This window comes from Canis lupus, chromosome 7 (genome assembly GCF_003254725.2).
Source record: "Canis lupus dingo isolate Sandy chromosome 7, ASM325472v2, whole genome shotgun sequence".
NCBI classification, from domain to species: Eukaryota; Metazoa; Chordata; class Mammalia; order Carnivora; family Canidae; genus Canis; species Canis lupus.
In genome coordinates, this window is record NC_064249.1 from 46242851 (window position 1) to 46259080 (window position 16230).

A 16230-nucleotide genomic window follows, 5' to 3' on the forward strand; every position below is an offset into this window, starting at 1 on the left:
TATTTCTTCAGGTAAGTGTTTTGACCCTTTCTCTGTTCTCCTTCTGGGACCCTGTTATGTAAATATAGTATGCCTGACACTGTTTCAGAGGTCCCTATTCTTATTTTTTAAATTCTCTCTCTTTTTTTTTTTCTGTCCATCCTGAGTGTTCTCTACTACCCTGCCTTCCAGATCACTGATCTGTTTTTAGGTATTATCTAATAAGCCTTTGATTTCCTCTGGAGTATTTTTCATTTCACTTATTGTACTCTTCACATCTAATTGGTTTTATAAAATATATATATATATATATTTTTCTTTGTCCATATTCTCACTTTGTTTATCCACTCTGTCCACTCTTTCCTCAGATCTGGTGAGCATCTCTATTACCATTATTTTGAAGTCTTATCAGGTAGATAGCTTATCTCTGTTTCATTTAGTTCTTTTTATCAGAGTTTGTCTTGTTCTTTCATTTGGAACATACCTATTTTATCATTTTGCCTTAATTTCTGTGTTTTTTTCTATGTATTATGTAGGTCAGCTTTATCTCCCACCCTTGAAAGTAGTGGCTTTATATAGAAAGCATACTGTGATGCCCAGTAGTGTAATCTCGCCTAGTCATTAGAATCAGGACCTCCAGGGATATCTCCTATGTGAGCTGTGTGCAATCTCCTATTGTAATTAGGTTGTAAGTACTATAAGCATATTGGTGGATGCTCAGCCTGGCTGTGAGCAATGACCAGCCATGACTAGTGCAAGCACACTGGGGCAGGGATGGCCTCCAGCACATCTATCTGAATGACCACACTGTAGCTCCTATGGGCACACTGGTGGGCAGGGCTGGCCCCAAAACCAGTTGGCTGCAATAACCAATCATGATTACATCCTGGTAAGCAATGCTGGCCCCTGGCATGGTGTGATTATAGCTGCTGATGACTTGATGGTATTTGGGGTTAGCTCTCAGCATGGCTGGCTGAGAGGCTAAGCAAAACTGCTATGGACATGCTGAGGGGCTGGGATGCCCACCCTTACCCAGGGCAAGAATTGCTCTGAAGGGGTATTGCCAAGTGTGGTGGGATGATAGTTGCTTTGGAAGATGCTAGTCCTGACCAAGGCTGCCTTTTGAATGTGACAGGGAGGGGAGCTAGTTTGGAGGGGAACCCCCTGAAGTAGGCAGGCTGGGCAGGTGGGTATGCCGGGGAATGCTAGGGCAGGGCAAGCAGTTCTGGTAAGGTAGATAGAGAATGTCACAACTGGCTCCCACAAGTATTGCCAGTCAAGCAAAGGAGGGCAAGATAAATGGCACCCACCAGTAGTTCTATTCTCCAAGAAAACTCCTATAGATTCCTGCCCCTTTGGCACATGTCCTAAAATTAGTCAATAAATCTCCTTTGCATATAACTGGCTTGCCTGTCTCCCTCCCTCTCTCCCTCCCTCCCTCTCTCCATTCCTTCCTTCTTTTTTTCCTTCCTTCCTTCCTTCCTTCCTTCCTTCCTTCCTTCCTTCCTTCCTTCCTTCCTATATTTATTTTCTTGTAGTTCTGGAGGTCAGAAGTCTGAAAAGAATCAGGAAGGATGTATGCCTTTTGGACAGAGTATGAAAGATTCTATTCCTTTGCCTTTTCCAGCTTTTAAAGGCTGCCAGCATTCCCTGCTTCATGGCCTCATTTTGACTTCTGCCTTTGCCATCACATCTGCTTCTCTGACTCTGAAACCCCTGCCTACCTCTTTAACTTACAAGGATCCTTGTGTTTACATTGGGCCCAGACAGATGATGCAGGATAATCTTTTTATGTCAAGATCCTCAACCGCATCTGCAATATCTCTGCCACATAAGGAAACATATTTACAGGTTCGAGGGATTAGAATATGGACATCTTTAGGATACCATTATTTTGGCAGGAGCTTTTCAAACTGCTAATTCCTGCTGTGTCTCAACCTGGGTGATCCAGCTTTCTGGTCCTTTAAGAGTAGAGTTTCAGTTTCCTATAGTCCCCTGGCTCTAAGCCCTGCTGATTTTCTCAAAGCCTAGACATTATGGAGCTCACTTTAGGAAAGTAGGTCCCAGGGAAGGGGGTGCCCAGTGTGGGGCTTGATCCCTTTGCTCCTCAGAGGGCGGATCTCTGTACCTGTGATCTCTCTCCAATCTTTGGGTTGCTGTGCTAGGGTTTGTTTCCCAACCACGTCTGCCCCTTCTGTCCTCATTGTGGCTTCTTTATGTCTTTAGCTATGGAAGATCTGTTCCACTGATCTTCAGGTTGTTTTCAGGGTCTGTTGTATCATATGCGGCTGTTGCCATGATGTATCTGTGGGAGGAGGTGAGCTCAGGTTGCTCCTAGTCTGCTGTTTTCTCCAATGGCTTTTGAGACATGTAATAGATTTCTACTTCTGATATTATTAAGAAAAAAATGCCTGGCAGTTTTTTTTTTATCATTTTCTTTCTTTATATTTAAATCTTTGATTTTATGGATACCTAGCTTTTGGAAGGCATGCAGTAGAGAACTATATAGAGAACTATAGTTTTCTATAGATGGTTTCTACAGCTTGTCAGATGGACCACATTAATGGGAAGGAATTAGTACATAAACAAAGAAGCATACACAATATTTTCAGAAGAAAGGTGGCTGCCCAGGTTGGGAAAAGGCATAGTACAGCACATAGGTATTTCACTTGGCCTTCAGAGTCTTGAATGATGCCAAGGAGCTATGAGTGATTTATTCTTCATATCAGCACAGCCTGCTGGATCTGGAATGCTTAGAAGCTGCCATGCCACAGCCCTTTACGACTTGCTGCTTTATGATCCATCAAGAAAAATACACGTACACACACACACACACACACACACACAATTAGGCATTTCTATTTGTGAAAATATATAAAAGTATCTAGTTCCTCTGGATAAGCTCAATGTCAGCAGGCCTATATATCACCTGGGGGGAAAGGTGAAGTCACTGCCCTGGTGTTCCTAAATAAAGCATCTTAGTTTCCCATTTCCTCTCATTCTATCATTTTTCCAAAGCTACCCATTTGTCTCAACCAAATATATTGACTACAAATTTTCCCCCAACTATTTGAAGCACCTCTGTACCAAGGACAAAATTCCCATAGGCATTTAAATTAATTTCTAAACTCTATTCTGTTTCATTTATTTTTCTGGTTTCTTTTTCCTCTACTGGTGCCAAACTACTTTATTTATTGCTGTTTATTATGTTTTTTCCTAATTAATCTTCTAACCCTTCTTTTTAAGGTATTTTTTTCATATAGCTGCGTGAATCTTTGTCCTACAAGAACTAGTTTGGGTACCCATGGACTATGCTGATTCATTGGAAGTGAGGGGACTTGAGGAAACCAAAGTAAAGAAATTATACAGAAAAAAAAGAAATTATACAGTGCCTAATTTGTATAGTTTACACTCTTACTGATAAAGCCACTGGTATTAAAACTCTGCAGTATACCCTCTGAACAGGAGAGGATAAATCTGAGATACCTGTATCTATGTATATAAATCTCTGTGTCTGTGTGTTTGTGTGTGTTAAAACCTCATTAAGGATTTTTAAAAGTTATTGAGAGACCATTAGGAATTTTGGTGAAAACTTAGCAAGTACAAGATAAAAATCAGAAAACTCTTTACAGATAGGTAACCACAAGTGTAATTCAAAAAAAGCAAATATATTGCCTTTTAGAATTCCAACTGCTCTTAAAGAAAAGGCCCCACCAAGACCCCAAATCCAGCTGGATTTAGGTGGGCAGGTTGGGAGAGGTATTTGGGGAAGCTAAATTGCTCTATAATTATGGGTGAAATTAGTTGGAGGGTGGGGACCTGGGAGACAGAGACCAACTAGTGGGGGATTGCATGGGCATGAAAGAGTTTTGAGATACTTTGGGAACAGAAAATCCTCAAAAAGACTTAAATAGACAAATATTACTAAAAATTAAATTATTAAATTATCAATACTACTACATTATTTTCCCTGGAGTGTGCTAGAACTTCCCTTCCACTTTGTCACTCTTAAAGTAGTTTTATTAGGGATCCCTGGGTGGCGCAGCGGTTTAGCGCCTGTCTTTGGCCCAGGGCGCGATCCTGGAGACCCGGGATCGAATCCCACGTCGGGCTCCCGGTGCATGAAGCCTGCTTCTCCCTCTGCCTGTGTCTCTGCCTCTCTCTCTCTCTCTCTCTGTGACTATCATAAAAAAAAAAAAACTACAACCATAAAAAAAAGTAGCTTTATTAAAGGTTATGTTGCTTATTCATGTTTGTTTATTTTATTTATTTATGTATTTATTTGTGAAAGTGGATTCATTTGTACAATCTTGAAGTGGGTTGCTGAGTCTATGTTTGGGTCAATAATGCAAGCCAGATTATGTTGGGATGCTGGGGCTGAAGACAGAGGAAATCCCAAAAGTATAAAGTTCTGGGGATTAGTAAAAATTCATTGGAAAATTTCAAACTTGAAATTGATGCTGTCAAATCTAAGAATGCTAGGGGGTGTCCTTTCACGAAGATGGTGCCAAAGACGAAGAAGGAAGCCCCTACCCCTCCCAAAGCCGAAGCCAAAGCAAAGGCTTTGAAAGCTAGGAAAGTGGTGCTGGAAGGCGTGCACAGTCACACACAAAAAGACGATCCGTACCTCACCTCCATTCCGATGACCCAAGACTCTGCGTCTCTGAGGCAGCCCAAATATCCACGAAATAGCGCCCCCAGGAGAAACAAGCTTGATCACTATGCCATCATCAAGATCCCCCTGCCTACTGAGTCAGCCATGAAGAGAATAGAAGACAACAACACACTTGTGTTCATTGGGGATGTCAACGCCAATAAACACCAGATCAAACAGGCTGTGAAGAAGCTCTATGACATTGATGTGGCCAAGGTCAACACCTTGATCAGGCCTGATGGAGAGAAGAAAGCATATGTTCCACTGGCTCCTGACTATGATGCTTTGGATGTTGCCAACAAAGTTGGATCATCTAAACTTTTATTTAGTCCATTTATAAACTATAAACATTTATAGTCCAGCCGGCTATAAATCTAAATATATATTTTTTTCACCATACAAAAAGAATGCTAGGGGGTAAAACTAGACTTCATTCTTTTCTGGATTTGGGAATAAATAGAAAATTGTGTGCGTGTACACATGCACACACACATATATACTACACATACTTTAAATTTAGAGTTGGAAATTAACAAGACCCAGAGAAGGGAGAAGGGTAGTAGTAGTTCAGGATGTACTATTGGATCTAGGCAGTGAGGAGGGGTTAGAAGTTCATTTTCTATTTCCTGTCCCATCTTTCATGTTTGAGAGTCATTTGTGATCATCCCTTGGCTCTGTGACAGAGGCCTGGACCTCTAGGTTGGAACATACAGGTTCATAGTTCAATGTTCATTGCTGCTAGAGGGAGCAAAAGTTGGAGACAGATTTCTATCTCCTGAACAGCCACAGTGCCCCAAACTCAAATTCTTGAGTCATCTTAACTAATATATTCCTTTTGTATCTATGAGGAAATTCCTTATTTTTCTATACTCCCTACAGATGAATCCATTTGTGGAAAAAATAGGCAGAAACAGAGTAAAGGAACCCTAAATTCAGTGCTTAGTGTGGAGGGACTCATGCTTTCCTTATTACTCTTCCCACTTTACCAAATCAATTATGTTTACATAAGCAGATATCTGAGATGGCCTCTCTCAAGAAACATGAGAACATTTTCCTTTTAAAAGAGCAGAGTGATCAGGGAAGATTATTCTATCCAAAGTTCACAAATACATCTGTCTGGGGGTGGTAGAGAACTCCAGGATAAAATCTAAAATATTATGATTCTCTGTCCTTGGAATGGATTATTAAGAGGGTGTAGGATATGTCTAGGGGAACAGAGTCACACCATAACAGTTCATCATTCCTCTTTCCATACCTCATGTCTCTGGCTCATTCTTCATCTTAGAAATGATTCTTAAAGTGAGTATGAACCTCTGAAAGCCTTTCATCAGATGCTAAAGCTGAGCTCTGGTCTCAAGGAGAAGAATCGTATCTAATAAATCATACATCATCTAAGGTCAGAGATTTTGTACCTGTCCTCAGTAGAGGGCTATTGACTGGGAAATATTTAGAAGATCACAAAAAGGAAGCCCTTCTTTTTGAGTGTTTTTTAAAATACATGATAGAAAATTCTTTTACCTTCTTTTAAAAAATAACATGTAAGGAACATAGAGTCCCATGAATTCAGGATAGAAAGTCACATTATTGATGAAAAATTATAGCCTGAAGTTTGCCTAAAGAGATTAGTGAGAGATTAGTGAGAGCTAGTTTCCAGAATCTTATTCTTTCAGGATCATGGTAGTTTTGAGGAAAGGGAAGGATGTCTTCACCTGATCTCATACCCTCTCACTGTATTAGACCCACTTATGGATCCCACTAAATCATTTGCCTCCCATTTTCTGCTACCTCTTTCTCTACTTCACCATGACATATACCATCTTAATGCTCATTCAATCTGAGTTGCTTCCTCTTTTGTTGAACACTGTCCCAGAGAGCTCATCTTCAGAGAGTGTCCCTGTGGGTTAGCCTCTTCTCTTGAAACATTCTGAATCCTGGGGGACTTAATGCCTGTGTACTTTAGCTTTTTTTAAAAAAAAAAATAAATTTATTTATGATAGTCACAGAGAGAGAGAGAGAGAGAGAGAGAGAGAGAGAGGCAGAGACACAGGCAGAGGGAGAAGCAGGCTCCATGCACTGGGAGCCCACCGTGGGATTCGATCCCGGGTCTCCAGGATCGCGCCCTGGGCCAAAGGCAGGTGCTAAACCGCTGCGCCACCCAGGGATCCCACTTTTTAGCTTTTTAATGGAGGAAGTTATCTGACAAGAGATTGTCCATTTCACCTCTCACACTGTGTTCTACATAAAAAGTGTCTCTTCCTCCATTGTTTGCAGGCTTTCCTCTGAGGATGCTTTCCAAGTAGGTATGTGAAGACTAGTCATTTCTTTATGTTTTTACTGTCTAAGAGCACCTGCAGATATGAGTCATAAAAAGAGTAGACATCCAGATGTTGTTGGAGAAACAAGAGGAGAGATAATTTCTAAAACAACTGAACCATGGCTATGAGTGAATTCTAGAAAAGGCTTAGAATTACTTGCTGGAGGACAGGATACTTCAGCCCTCGATTCCTTCTGGAACACTGAAGACAAATAGAGCAGTTGTCCAAGTAAACCATCAATGGAGTCTACTGCTTGAAAGCACAAATAAAGAGACATTCTGAAATCCAGTGATCTTGGAAGTTCCCAAAATCAAAATGGAGAATTGAGTAGTCTAGGGGGTCCAGGCACTGAGGAATGCCCTGCACCCCCAAGAATACTGGAATGGTAAGATCTAGGGAAATCATGTATAAAAGACTATCTTGGTAGAGAGTCAAAGTTCGGAATTGGTCGGAAAATGTATTTTTCCATGCAGAGACAGGCTCATGGTGATGTTGTTGAAGAGTCTCTTGACTCAGAGAGTTTGTCTTTTGAGGACTTAGAGCTCAAGGCCCAGAGCATGTGCAGAGGAGATAGGACAGCGTCTCAGGGATACTACATCTACCTGGATGACAAAGGAAGCTATGGGGGTGGCAGGAGCATAGGACCTAGGGTTCAAGTCCCATTGAGGAGCCAGGACACAAACTTAGTTCCAAATATAAAAAGCAGGACCCTGAGATACTCCAATCCAGAAGAGGATGCAGGGTTGGGGACCTATCTTGTCAGAGAAAAGATGAAACACTTGTCCTATGATAGGGGACCAAGACATCCATGTTTCTGCCCCTAGAAGAGACTGGTTACCCAAATAAAAAAAAAGAAAAGAAATTAAGACAAAGGATAGGTTGTTTGTTATAGTGGATTTGTATCAAGGGAAAAAGGAAAAGTCAGAAAGTTCCCCTGGAAAAAAAAATGGATCAGTGTCTGTCTCCTAGCAACTGTATCCAAGACATCCTCCTGCCTTGCCTCCCTGTGAACCTGTGTCTTCTATCAGGCCCACTAGTAGGTGCCAAGGGTTCCATGTCCCCCAAATCACCATCATCACTGTCTTCTGCTTTGTATCATGGAGTGTGTATCTTCCACTGAGCCAGAAAATCTTCCTTTGTGCATGTAAAATGGTCTCTTTTACCCCCCAAATTATCTTTTAAAATGTATTTGTTTTGTAAAATAGGAGAGCTGTGTCTTCTGTCTGAGGGGCATTTGAGGCCAAGGTTTAGGGTATCTCAGTGGCTTGGACTTAAACAAAAGAGAGTGGTAGCTTCAGCTCCTATGAAGTACCTGCTTTGCCTCTAAAAGATCTTCTTTGGCAAGGGTAGTTTTTTAGGAAGCTTGATTGTCAATCAAGCTGTTACTTTTGTTTCTATTTTCATACAAAGTGCCACAGTGGCAGAAGTCTAATTTTAAAATCCTTTGTTGGACATTCCATATGGAAAACAACTAATTTCTTTGAGTCTAGAAGACTGTTATGTCTAGGGCTCCTGAGACGGGTCAGAAGCAGTACCATTTTTAAGCTATACTAGAAGCATCTCCAGATGTACCAGAGGAATATGCTAGCAGCTTCCTATTCGTATGCCCTCCCCTACATAGTTCTGGCCAATATCAAGTTATTAGCAGGGCTGCTTTCCTTCAAAAGGCTCTGGGGTGGAAATGGGACAGAATCCTTCCTTGCCTCTTCGAGCTTCTAGTGGCTCTGGGTGTTCTTTGGCTTACAGCTGTATCACTCTGATTTTTGCCCTCATCTTTGCATGGTCTTCTCCTCTGCTCTCTCCTCTAGTCTTTAAGCAGTGTATGTCTATATCTATTGGGATGGATCTATCTGGGAGTCTAAGCAGGCATCTGCAGTCATCCAGAACAGAGCAGCACCAGTGAGGACACCATCACAATGATAGAAGGTTTCGAAATTGTCTACTATAGCCCAGTGAGTGATCTCAAATCTTGAGTCATGAAATTCAGAGAATTTATTGCCTATTTGGAAAGAAGTCAGCTTAGGCTAAAAACATGGATAAAACTGATTTATTATTAGCTCGAGTCTTTACTTCTCATTCCAAGAATATACACATAGTCAAGATGTTTGTAGTAAAGCTGGCAAAGACACATCTGTAATAAGTCATCTTCCTCCAGGGTTGTAGTGTTGGTCTACACAAATGAATTTTGTTTCTCTCCTTATATGCTAGAATTGTAGTTCCTGCTTCTTTTTTCAGTCAATGCTTTGTCTTTTCTCTTTCTTCCTGGTAACTACAGTGATACAGTAGTTGGTCAGTAAATATTTGAAGATGGATGGAATGAATAAAGTACAAACCTAACTCTGGCACCTATTATGTGTCCTTCTCTAGTCTCTATTGCTTCCCAGAAGCACTCACCAAAAGGCCTCTGCTGTGTTCAGGGTGTGCAGCTCTGGGCCTGGCCCCTTGATGAGGGGAAGCAATCACCAGTACCTCAAAAGGCAGGTGGCTGCTGAGGTGATGTGCATCTCAGCAAGGCTAGCCTGGCTGTTCTGCTCTAACCATATTTCATGCACTGCAATCTCTGCTAAGCAGTCATGGACCAAAGGGCCCTTGACAACAAGAATAGCAGAAGAAGAACAGGAAGACAGTAGCATTTTGTCATCCTCCTTCTCAGCTAACCCTCATGAAGGTGACTCATTAATGTAAGAAACTACAAAGGAACCAGAACAAGCCAGGCCTGGGCTAGATGGTTGAGGGACAACTAACTATTACGTCACTCTCTGGTCCTCTTTCTCTCAACCTTCCTGCACTGACCTGCTGTTGCCTAATATTCTGCAATTGACGGATCAGCCAGTCCTTTATGTCCCTGCATAAGTAGTCCTTTAAGATAAAGCAATGGACCCTAGGAAGTTAGTAACTTATCATTCACATTTTACTATGGATTATATTGTCAGATTTCTTTGAGATGACAACTGGATAGCACAGAAGTAATCCTGGAGAATGAAAGTATGGATCCGTGCCCTTTCCAATCAGGATGAAAATGAATGGAGTAACCACATGGCTTCTGGAGGCACATGAAGGCAGTGGGGGAGGGACCATGGAAGTAACACACAAGGCAAGAGGCAAACCAGATATGTCTTAACAAACTAAATATGCATACTGGAAGGATGGGGGCAGGGTGGGAACTGAAGCAAAAGAAAAACAAGGGCATATGAGAGGACACAGGAAGAGAGGGAATGGGAAGAGCGGGAAAAGGAAGTCAATTACTACACAGAGTGCTGTCATGTGCATCTTATTTGATTTTCAAAGCAGCATTGCCAGGGCTATATTATCTTCCTACTATACAGATGAAGAAGCTAGACTGATAGGAGATTAGGGATTTGCCCAAGGGTGTAGGATAAGTAGGGTAGGGTGAAAGTTCAAATAGGGTTCTCCATACCAGGCACAAGAGATCCTGTTTGCAGGTTGTGCTGTATGTGTGTGTATGGGAGGATTGGAGCATAACATCCTTCTTAAAAAAATGGTTATCTGATTTCTAGATCAATATGTAAATATTTCTCTGGATTAAATGCAAATGTTAATAAATAGCAAGAACACTCTGCTCAGATCATTTGGTCAGACCAGCTTACTTTAGTATAAAGGCCTATATGAAACTAGAGCTGGAAATAAAAGAGAAAGTAAATTTTAATAGAGGAGTGGAGATGGAATGGTCTAGAACAAGATGTGTGGATGAAGACAGGCCTAGGAAGATGGCTCATAGGTGTAGCACAGAACTGGGAAAGGAACCATGGCAAAGTGACTTGGTCTGCATAGTATCATCATTTAGATCCATGGTTTTCAAGGTGTGAGTTGTGATTTAAAATATACAAAAAGAAACCTCATAAAATAGAATATAAAATGGTAAATGACACAGGGTAAGGTAAGTATCATGTCATGACATTTCAGTTACAGGTAAGGATACAAGTGTGAATATGTATACTGCATCATGATGTTAGACACATTTTATGGCCAGATTTTAGTGTGTGTGAGATTTTTTGGGGGAACTCATTAAGAATTTATCAATGAGCCCCATTTGCTGACTCAGGAGTTGTCAATGAATTCTAGGGATCTGGATTTTTAATAAGCTTCTTAAGGGCCGCACTTTGAGAAGTGCTGGTTTTGGAGGAATCTGCTTGACAACTCACTATAACTCAGGCCTAACAGTGGAAATAACCAGAAATATGCACATCTGGTATTTAGTTTTAAAGAATTTGCTTGTTAACTACTAATACATTGTATTTTGCTAAATACTCTCACAGACATGAGCTTGGCAAAGCTTTTTCAAAGGTACAATGAGGGGCAATTTGAGAGCAACCAGAAGACTCTTTCCAAACCAAAGTATTTCTCCCTATACTACATCTGCTGGCCAAAACACTGACTGTATTTCAGACCACTAGAGTCAAGGATCCAAGTTAGAAGCAAGAGGCCCAAAGTCTAATATAAGATCTGGACAAAATCAAGAGGTTGGGAGCTAAATAATTGCAGAAATTGAATGGGAAGTAAACAACAGAGGCAAAAAAGAATGGAAACACTCCACTATACTTTCTAAAGGAATCATCTATCCATCCTCCCAACTGACCTATGCTAACTCCATTTATCAAGTTTGAATGTTGTTAATAGTTAAGAATACAGACTCTGGACTCATCCATCCCGGGTTCCAATCCAGTCTGTTCCTCACAAGCTCTGAATTTAAATTCCTTAAACTTTATTTATTGCAAAGAAATGCAAACAGATAGTATTAGCACCTTCTGTGAAGTGATGAGAAGACATGGGAAAATTGTATATACAAAGTGCTTGGAGAATTGCTAGGCACATGGCACGCATTCAGGAAGTGTTGCTATTATGATGAGGGGATATATCATTCATTGTTTTTTTGTGTGATGAGCCCTGGATTGGGGATCCAGTGGGTGGGTCAGCATAACATGCAAGTATTTGGTTTCAGGAGACATTCAGTGCCTCCCTCTTCCTTAGGGTAAGCATCCCATCTCCTCAGACTGCTTTGCTACCCTTCAGAATCTAGTGATCTTCTTTTTGGGCATCATCTGCTCTATCCACATAGAAAGATTGCGTGTTCCAAAATATACAAGGCAATTTCTGGAGAAATAAACCTTACTCGTTGTGGCAGGTGAAATCCTATTCTGTCTTCAAGGGTTTGCTCAAATGACTTCTTTCACGAGATGTTTTTCCAATTTACCCTCCATTCTTCCCATGGATACCTGTTAATCACCCTCCCCAAAGCATGTCCTTTATTTTCATAGAGCTCTCCAAACTGTTATCTTTTGCTTACCTTTCAGGTTCCTTCTCTATTTTTCCTGTAAAAGATAGAAGCAGCTATCCCTCAGACCAGGACACACATGACACTTGTTTTGTTATCATGACTGCAGTTTTTCTTTTACTTCTGAAGCCTCAGTTTACTTGAATCTGGTAACTTATTCTGTTCCTTCTTATGACGTCCATTCCATTCAGGGATTCTGCAGTCTAAGGTGGTTTACTAATACCTTAGTAACTGCCTAATTTGTCATTTCAAACTTCTGTCTGTATCTGTCCTTCTTTTCTCTTTCTCTCCTCTCAGGCACACTTCTATCATCACAGGGCTTTTGTTTGGGTTTTGTTTGCTTGTTTGTTTTTGTTTTTATCTGAGCTTTTTTGGTACAATCTGATGTGGCTTTTGACAGTGGGGAAAAGAACGAATTATAGTGGTTGTGGTTTATAGAGACAATATTCAATTTTATTCCAGCTCCCCAACAATAATGGCACAGAGGTGATGGCTGAATTTCTTCTTTGTCCACACCAGCCTCATGATTCCTTTACTTCCTCTGCTTGGGATAGCCTCTGTGCTCCTTTCCTTGGGCTTCTAAGAACCAGGCTGGTCTTTTTCAAAAACTTCCAGAGATCTGCAGGGAATTGGTACATGGATAACCTACCCTGTCCTTGTGAGCAGCTGCACCTCAATTTCGTCATGCTGCTTCATCCTCCCATAGGGAAGTAGAGAGGAGGAAAAAGGGGTACTAGTTAATATTTTATTTATATGAAACTCTAAGCATCCCTAAGATAGACAGCATATTCATCTGAATGTAGCTCTAGTTTGACCAAAATACCTTGTAAACTGTTGGAATACAATAATTGTTTATGGAATGAAGGAATGCCCTGAACTTTTATAAGTGGCTCTCTAATACACTATGTTCAGACTCTAAGAGGATCTCAGTCAGCTCTGGGAATTTTGCCAGTAGTGGTTGAAGCCAAAGGTTCATGAAGAAGAGAAGATCCCAGAGTTGGTGGTTTTTTGGAATCATAATGTCAGACTAGAAGCTGGAAGTACTGTAGCCACTGATTAAGGAAAGTAGGGAAAAGATTTCCAGTTTTTCTTGTTTTTAGTTTCCTTTGAAATGAATGGTGACATGGGATAATTCTTAGTGTCTCTTCAACTTTGAATACATTATGAGTATATTGCTCCCTTTTTATTAGTTCTTTGGCTTTAAATGAATCACTAACGACCCACCACCTCAGGTACTCAAATAATGAAGGAGGTGAACTGTGTATTTACATATTCATTCTTCCCTCCATTTATTAAACAACAATATTTTGCATACCTAGTAGGGCTTCTGTTTTAAAACCCTGAAAAAGAAAATGCTGGGTAGAGATGATGAATTTTAAGAACTGAAATTGCTAGTTTGGCATTAATACCCCACTTGGGTGGTGCAACTCTTGTCCTTGTGTTTCAAACTAGGCTTTCTGATGAAGGCCGTGTATGCTACTCCTTACTTGTTCCAGGAATTTAGAGACGAGAGGAACTGTTTCAGAGGCAGAGCTTTTACAAGATGAAAGACTGGGTCTAGACTCTAGATTCTGTGCCACAATCCAGTCAAAATTGCTCCACTTTCTGCTGGCAGACCTTTTGTGCTTGGAGTGATCCCAGAAACAACATAGTTGGCAAGTTAGAGAGGGACTGTCAGTAACAAAGATATTAGCTCAAGACCTTCTTGGTATAGCTCTCCTAGGTCAAGGAGTCAATTTCTCCTCCAACAGACACTGGGGTTCTGTGAGAGCTATCTTTCTGGGAACTCCTCCTTTGAGGTCATGAGAAAGTGTGTCCACTTCTTTCAGGCACTGGAAGGCAATCTCCTTCATACTACCTTCTCATAGGACTTTGTTATCGGCAATTTTGGAGTTGGGTACATTGTGATCTGTCTTGATTAAACACTTATTGGGCCCTATTATGTTCCAGGTACGGATTACCATGCTGACAGTTGTAGAAGTAAAGATTACAAAAGGTATCATTTTCAAGAAGTCCACAGCTGGAAATAGAGAAAAATGTAAACAACTATGTTCCAATAGGAGAGATGCTGTAATAAAAGCATCTTTTGAGGGTTATTATTATTTTTTTAGATTTTATTTATTTATGCGTGAGAGACCGAGAGAGAGAGAGGCAGAGACACAGGCAGAGGGTGAAGCAGGCCCCACGCAGGGAGCCAGATGTGGGAATCAATCCCAGGCCTCCAGGATCCCACCTGGGGCTGAAGGCAGAGCTAAACTGTTGAGCCACTGGCGCTGCCTTCTTTTGAGGGTTATAATGAGGCAAAGGGCACTCTTGACAGAAAAGGCGGCAACTGTGAGGATGCATTCTGGATTAAGTGTAAAGGCAGGAGCTAAGCACCTGGGCCAGGTAACCTCAGCATTTGATGTCCAATGTCAGGAACCTGAACCCAGGTCTACGGTTTGCAGTCTGTTAGTCTCATTAGTAATGCTGCCACATATATTTTTCACATTGATAATTCACTACATAAATTAGTTGTAGTTTTATATGCACCATTTTAATGGAATCCTGTGATAATTACTAATTGGGATAAATATCAATAGCTGTATTTTATTTCTACAGAATAAGAGTTGGAAAAATATAGCAGATTAAAATTTCAGGTAATAGTAAAATGCTACTATTATATTAACAGGCTTTAAACAATAATCTTCATTAACTCTTTGATTTTATAAATAAAAGCCTTAAATAGGTCAAGTAACTTTTAAGAAACAGGAATCATGTAAAATGCTCAGAGTTAAACTGTGAACCTAGTGTGTAGAATCCAGGTCACTTGATCCTAAGGTTTGAAAGATTTTCACTAAACAGCCTGCATCTCTAAGCACAGGACTAAACTGCTTCTATTCTAAGGCAGACACTCTTCAAGGACATATGACAGCAGGTGAACAAATTAAATGCTGCCAAGTATCATAGCATAGGTTCTGATTTGGAGGAAAGAAGAGGGTAGAGCCTAGGGAAGGGGGGAGAGCATAGAAACCAGCTCTGGCAATACCTCTGCAGAGCAATGCCTGTTGATATGCCAGCTTTCAAAATCAGCTTTTCTCATCTCCCACCCTGGCCAATAGAATAGCCAGACAGTAAACTACTTAATTTAAATTATGTTCTCATCTCACTGAGTATGGGACACAATTCTCTTGTATTTTCTGATAAGACTGATAATGAAGCGATCAGTCTATAGGATTCCCGAGTGGCAGTGAACCTGCATTTGCATAATGATATTATAGCGTCTGTCGAACCCGCTAGCGGTGATCCATCCATATGCGAGAAATATAGGTCAGCAAAGATGCAGCTGCAATGAGAGAGGCAGGGCTATTCACTTATTAGAGTAAGAAAGGTCTTCTCTATCCTTTAGCTCAGCACGACAGAAATAAATGTAATGGAATGGATCAGGGGATTCTATTGGCTTTTGAACAATCAAAGAAGATGCATCAATTCTGTCTCCTGGTTTAAATTCAGTTCAAAGTCTACTTAACCCTTTCATTACCATTGGCAGCATGTTCCTCCTACACTTCTCTATCTAATTCAGGAAAGGTAACGTGTTCTTTTTTTTTTTTTTTTTTAGGTTTTATTTATTTATTCATGAGAGATACAGAGAGAGAAGCAGAGACACAGGCAGAGGGAGAAGCAGACTCCTCACTGAGCAGGGAGCCCGATGCAGGACTCCATCCCAGGACCCTGGGATCAAGACCTGAGCCAAAGACAGATTGTCACCACTGAGCCACCCAGGCATCCCTAATGATATTATAAGAGACCAGGAGTCCTAGTGACCCCATTTGGTTGTATGAGGGGGTGGTAAAGGGGGGCAAGGAAATTAGCCACTGTGGTTGTCCCTTGTGTTCCCTGATCTGTAAGATCTGTGAAATTGCCAGCCCACAACATGATTCAGTTTTGGGTGCTTTTTCCCTATTTATAGTCTTTGTTCCTGTTTGGCACTTCATTTATTTACCAAATTT

At 40.9% G+C, this 16230-nt stretch overlaps 1 pseudogene; it reads left to right on the top strand.

Moving 5' to 3' along the window:
* Positions 1–4480: 4480 nt before the first annotated feature.
* On the top strand, positions 4481–15575 carry LOC112648169 (60S ribosomal protein L23a-like; annotated as a pseudogene).
* Positions 15576–16230: the final 655 nt, after the last annotated feature.